This window comes from Suricata suricatta, chromosome 10 (genome assembly GCF_006229205.1).
Source record: "Suricata suricatta isolate VVHF042 chromosome 10, meerkat_22Aug2017_6uvM2_HiC, whole genome shotgun sequence".
Taxonomy (NCBI): domain Eukaryota; kingdom Metazoa; phylum Chordata; class Mammalia; order Carnivora; family Herpestidae; genus Suricata; species Suricata suricatta.
The window spans coordinates 132,981,939-132,987,257 of NC_043709.1; the positions used below are offsets into that span (position 1 = coordinate 132,981,939).

At 46.8% G+C, this 5,319-nt stretch overlaps 1 protein-coding gene and 1 long non-coding RNA gene across 3 annotated transcripts in view; one reads left to right on the plus strand and one right to left on the minus strand.

Moving 5' to 3' along the window:
* Positions 1-5,319, minus strand: part of NET1 (neuroepithelial cell transforming 1) — a 51,324-nt gene that overhangs the window by 11,406 nt on the left and 34,599 nt on the right. The window lies entirely within an intron of this gene.
* Positions 24-5,319, plus strand: part of LOC115304860 — a 19,919-nt gene continuing 14,623 nt past the window's right edge. For both annotated transcript variants that reach the window (XR_003914639.1, XR_003914638.1), the window contains exon 1: positions 24-109. This is a non-coding gene — a long non-coding RNA (uncharacterized LOC115304860). The remainder of the gene's footprint in view (positions 110-5,319) is intronic.

The window sequence follows — 5,319 nt, forward strand, 5'->3', positions numbered from 1 at the left end:
GCCCGGACCTCGGGCTGCGGGGCGGGGCCGCCGCGGCACGTGACCCCGGGGGGCCGACCGCGCGCACCTAGGCTGCTCCCCCCTCTCGGCGCTGGAGAAAGCCTTCGAGGTAAGAGGTCTGGAATGTCTACAGTAAGACGGGGTTAGCGGAAACTGGGTTAACGTCCCGCTCGGCCCGATTTGAAAAGCATTCCGAAAGGGCAACGAATGCTCCTCTACGTTACCTAGTCCCGGACTTGGCCACAGACAGGGAAACCCTACTACCCAGTATGGGATTCCACAGGGACAACTCGACAACTTCAAGTAAGAAAACTAGAATTCGGAGTTAAGTGTAGATACCAAAGAAAAGCCTGACTATGCAGGGCCCTGTTAGCGCAAGCGTATTCACACGCCTTTCCACTGGTCGCCACCATCTTTTGTCCAGACTGGCAGTGAGCACACTGGAGCTCACTCCGTTCCTAAGGCAATTCTTCCACGGGGCAGTGGGTAAGGAACGGGGCTGTCCAAGATGTCCAGGTTCACCATTTCTCTGCATGTTTTAAAAGCTTTGTATCTGTGTAATGTGTTTTCTAACAAATACAAAAAAGGTGATTTTATTCTAATAACATGGTCTTTCTCTATTCTGAACTAACTGATCTTGTAATAGTCCTCCTAAAAGAATCACAAGGCTGCGGGCGCCTGAGTGGCTCAGGGGGCTGAGCGTCCCCCTTTGGCTCAGACCATGATCTCGCGGTTTGTGAGTTGGAGCCTGGGGCCGGGCTCTGGCTGACAGCTCAGAGCCTGGAGCCTGCTTCAGATTGTGTGCCCGCCCCCTCCTTCCCATGCTCACATCTGGTCTTTCTCTCACATTAAGAAAAACGAGAGTCACAAGACCTCCTAAAAATGTCTTGCACTTTATAGAGCAAGGAGGCTCAGAGGTGAAGCAACTTGCTCTAAGTCACACGCCAGGGACAGTCTCTAATTTTGCAGTTGAAAGTCTTTTCTCTGTGGAAAAGCACTGCTTATATTGGTTTGGTAGGTGTGCTAAGAAACAGATTTTCTTCCTCAACAGAAAGTACTGCATTCTATCTTGAAAGGTAGGATTTTATCTTAACTATATACTACTATGAATATGATACCAGTGATTTGCAAAATTTCTATTCTTAGGATTTATTAGGACAGGAGAAGCCTGAGAAGTCTACATAGAAGGCACTACTTTAGATTATGTGGGGGATATAAAAAGTAGGTTTCACATCTGCTCTAAAGTGCTAGCAGACCATTATGTAAAAGCAGGCTACACAAAGAGATAAGTGATAAAGGACAGCTTCTGAAAATTCCGAAGTCAGCAGCGCGGTTGGCCAGTAGGCGCCCGAGTTCAGGCGAGCCGCTTCGGCAGTCTTCCGGTGGAGCTGGGGCTGGGAAAGATGTTATCCGAGCGGTGCCCGGAAGGCCACATGGTGCCCTTCCCAGGACCAGGGAAGGGAAGAGTGCACCCCCCCGCCTGTGGTCCTGGCTGTGGGGAGAGGGAGGTGAGCAGGGGATTTCACTGAGCAGGCGAGCCACCGTGAGCGTTACGCTGTAGGCTGCTGCTCCAGATGCTCTGAAAGAGGCCTGGACGCGTAATGCAAAAATCACAGTCCAGGAACAGTATCAAGAACTTGGCGTGAAGACAGGGATAGCGGGAAAGGAAAAGGATGTGCTGCAAGAAGTCAGAAGTGCCTAGAGTCTAAAGTCAGGAGGGCGACAGCTAAGGCACATACTGACATGAGAAGAACGAGCTGTGAAGGAGAACCCAGAGTTTCATTTTAGATCTACTGAGTCTGAGGTGGGGCGAGAACATGAAAATGAAAATACTGACTACGACCTGGAGCTGCTGGACAAGCACCTGGAAGAGGCTGGCGGGGAGATTTAGACTGGGGAGTCACAGCCACAGGGATCAGAGTGGAAGCTGTGAGTGAATGAGATGCTTGGGAGAAAAATCTGGACAAAAAGAACAAGGGCCCAAGGACCAAACTCTGGAGAAATGCCAAGGGAAAAGACTCGCAAAAGGAAAAATCAGCAGAAAAGGAACAGCAAGATGCCAACAGACGAAGAGGTGTTCATCTGAGAAAAAGGTTAAGAAGGGGAAGAGAAGACCCATGGATTTAGTCATGACGTGTAACGAGGACCTGGCGCATGCTGGCTCCGTGGGCTCAGGACAGAAGGTCAATTACGGCGGCCGACGAGTGAAGAGAGCAGAACAGCGGGCACGGACGGTGTATGATGACAAATAATCCATCGGAAACACCCACTGTGGGCTGCGGGAAGCACCCGCACTTTTCTTCTTTCTGCGAACACCAACGTATTTTATATTCATGACGACGATAGTTCATCTTTTTGCTCCGGGCCTTTTAAAAAAAGTAGTGGTGGTTGTATTTCATCTCATCCCCTTTATGACATGACCCCGATCCTGTGTGGGCGATGCAGCTGACCTCTGCAGGGACTGTGCAGACAAGGCCAGGCGGCATGAAAGCAGAGCGCCTAGGGGTCATGGGGAGCACGGCCCTGCTTGAGCTCTCGGGGCCGGAGAGGGCCGGGCTAGAACCCAGTACTCTGGCTTAGCTAGCTCACTGGCCCAAAACCGATGCAAGTGAGGCCAGCACTTGCTGGTCACAGCTTCCTGAGGGCTGCGGGACTTGCACACTGCTGAGTGAGGAAAGCAGCTGCGAGGGCAGGCTCATGCGCCATGTTCCTGACATCTTTTCCCACTCTTTTCTGTCTAGTTCAGATAGAGGTAAGGGCAAGATAATGAGAAGGGATTCCTCTCATTTCTCTCCTTTAGCTGAGGACCCTAGATGTAAAGGGAGAAGTCTCATAAATGTAAAAATAGAAAGCCTACAGGAGCCAACTGGGATTTAACGGTGATAGTCACAACACAAAAATCCCAGCTCACCAACCCTGAAATCTTTGTTTCATTTTGAATGTTCAGGGTTGTGATCTAAATATAACTTAGACAACTGTAGACAGCATCTAAAAAAGCAACAATGGACATGGGATGCTCAGTGTGCGCCCTGAGCGATGGGCCTGATAGAATCTTGACTCTGACAATGCTCCGTAGGATCAAAGGCTGAACAGGTCCTTTGAGATTACTAACTCATCCTCCTCAGTTTTCTTAGGAGGAACTGAGGAACAGCAGTGAAAAAAGGAAAGGGACACTTGCGTCCTTACTCTCTGCCAGGAGCCTCACGCACCAGCTTCCCGAGCCCGCTTTATGATGTATTACGACCACTGTTTTACAGATGGCGCAGCTGGCACTGACCGTCTCCGAGACGTGTCCAAGGCGGCAGGGCTCATCAGTGGCTGGAGCAGGGCCTGTGACCCCCTTCCAGGGGAGACGGGAAATGTGCGGCCACGAGCACCCGAGGCGCGCACACGTGGTGCGCCGCGGGGGCTGGGCGTCCTGGAGGTGGGCAGCGAGTCCCAGGCTAGTGTTCGCGGTGTGTCAACGCTCCACAGAGCAGGAAATCGCGAAACAACTGAGACATGATTTGCCTTTTAATAACAAGGCAGGCAAGGAAAAAGACAGTAAAATAGTTCCAGTTGCTTAAGTTTTAGAAGAAATGCTATTTCAACCGTTTTCTAGTGTTATTAATATCTACTGAAGTATGACTTATAAATATTACCAATCACATAACTGAAGGACAGATTGGTCAAATGTCTTTTCTTTGTGTGGAAAATCTAGAATTTGTAAGCTTAAACACTTAGTTTTCTAGAAATAATAATCCAGCTTTATAAAAGCTACCAGTTTTTTGTGAAAATACAGGTTTCCACAGACCAGTTATAGTTGTAAGCTCTGTTCTGCTTTTATGCAGCCTTCAGTACTTTCTTCCTAAAATACGAAGATGTAAAGAGAAAGGTAACATTGCTTCCCTTGTATAGAAAAAGGCTATTTTATCTTTTTTCCTCCTTTTCATGTGAAATCAGAATTCTGAATTTAGATAAATTACAGCTGAAGAATCATTGTTACATTTTTTTGGGTCTAGATATTATTTGTTTTCATTTACTTTTCTCTGGAATAATAACCAGCAACTGGAAATTAGGCTAGGAAAGTCATATTATGGGAAAGAGAAAACAAAATCTAAGCTCTCTGCTGCCCTCTGCATGGGATATCATGAAATGCAATTGCCCACCTACTTTTTTTCAGCTTTTAAATTGTTCATAAGGACCTTCTGTGGAGGACTGCATACTCTTAATGTGCAAAGAAAGAGCGGAGCAGCACGATTTGTTTCTCCAGCCCTTGTGCAGAGCTCTCGTTTTATGTTTACTAATTAAACCTATGTTTAAAAATCATTTAAGTGTATGAGAAGTTTCCATAGTTCACCAGAAGTATTTTAAAGGCTTTTTCTAAATATAAGAAAACTATGTTTCACCTTAGGAGCACCTAGCTGGCTCAGTCAGTTAAGCACCCAACTTCGGCTCAGGTACTGATCTCGCGGCCTGTGGGTTCGAGCCTCGTGTTCAGCTCTGCACTGACAGCTCGGAACCTGGAACCTGCTTCAGTTTCTGTGTCTCCCTCTCTCTGTGTTCCTCCTCCACTCATGCTATCTCTTTCTCTCAAAAATAAATAAACATCAAAAAAAAAAACCTATGTACTACTTTAAAACTCTAGAATTCATGATTACAAATAATTACTTTTTAGTATCTCACTAAAAATAGCTCAGTTAAAAATAGAACTTAAAATCTTACTAAAAAAGGAAGCATGATTCAAATATGAAATGGAACTTCTAAAAAATCAGAGTTCCAAAGTATTTAGTAACCAGTTAAAAATAACAAAAAAGGCAGTTGCACTTGGACTAGATGAGCTGGATGTCCTCCTCTACCGTCAGGACCTCTGCCGCGCCATCTTTTAAGGGCTTGTACAGTGGCTGTTTTGCTTACACGACACCCTACACAACACTACTGCCTCAGACTTCGGGCCCATTTTATTCATTTATTTATTTTTAACTTTTTTGTATATATCGTTTATTGTCATATTGGTTTCCATATAACACCCAGTGCTCTTCGCCTCAAGTGCCCTCCTCCATGCATCATCCCCCTTCTCCTTCCCCCCTCCCCTTTCAGCCCTCAGTTCGTTTTCTGTATTCCAGAGTCTCTCATGATTTTTGTCCCTCACTCTCCCCAACTCTCTTTCCCCCTTCCCCTCCCCATGGTCCTCTGTTAGGTTTGTCCTGTTAGACCTATGAGTGCAAACATATGGTATCTGTCCTTCTCTGCCTGACTTATTTTGCTTAGCATGACACCCTCGAGGTCCATCCACTTTCCTACAAATGGCCAGATTTCATTCTTTCTCATGGCCATGTA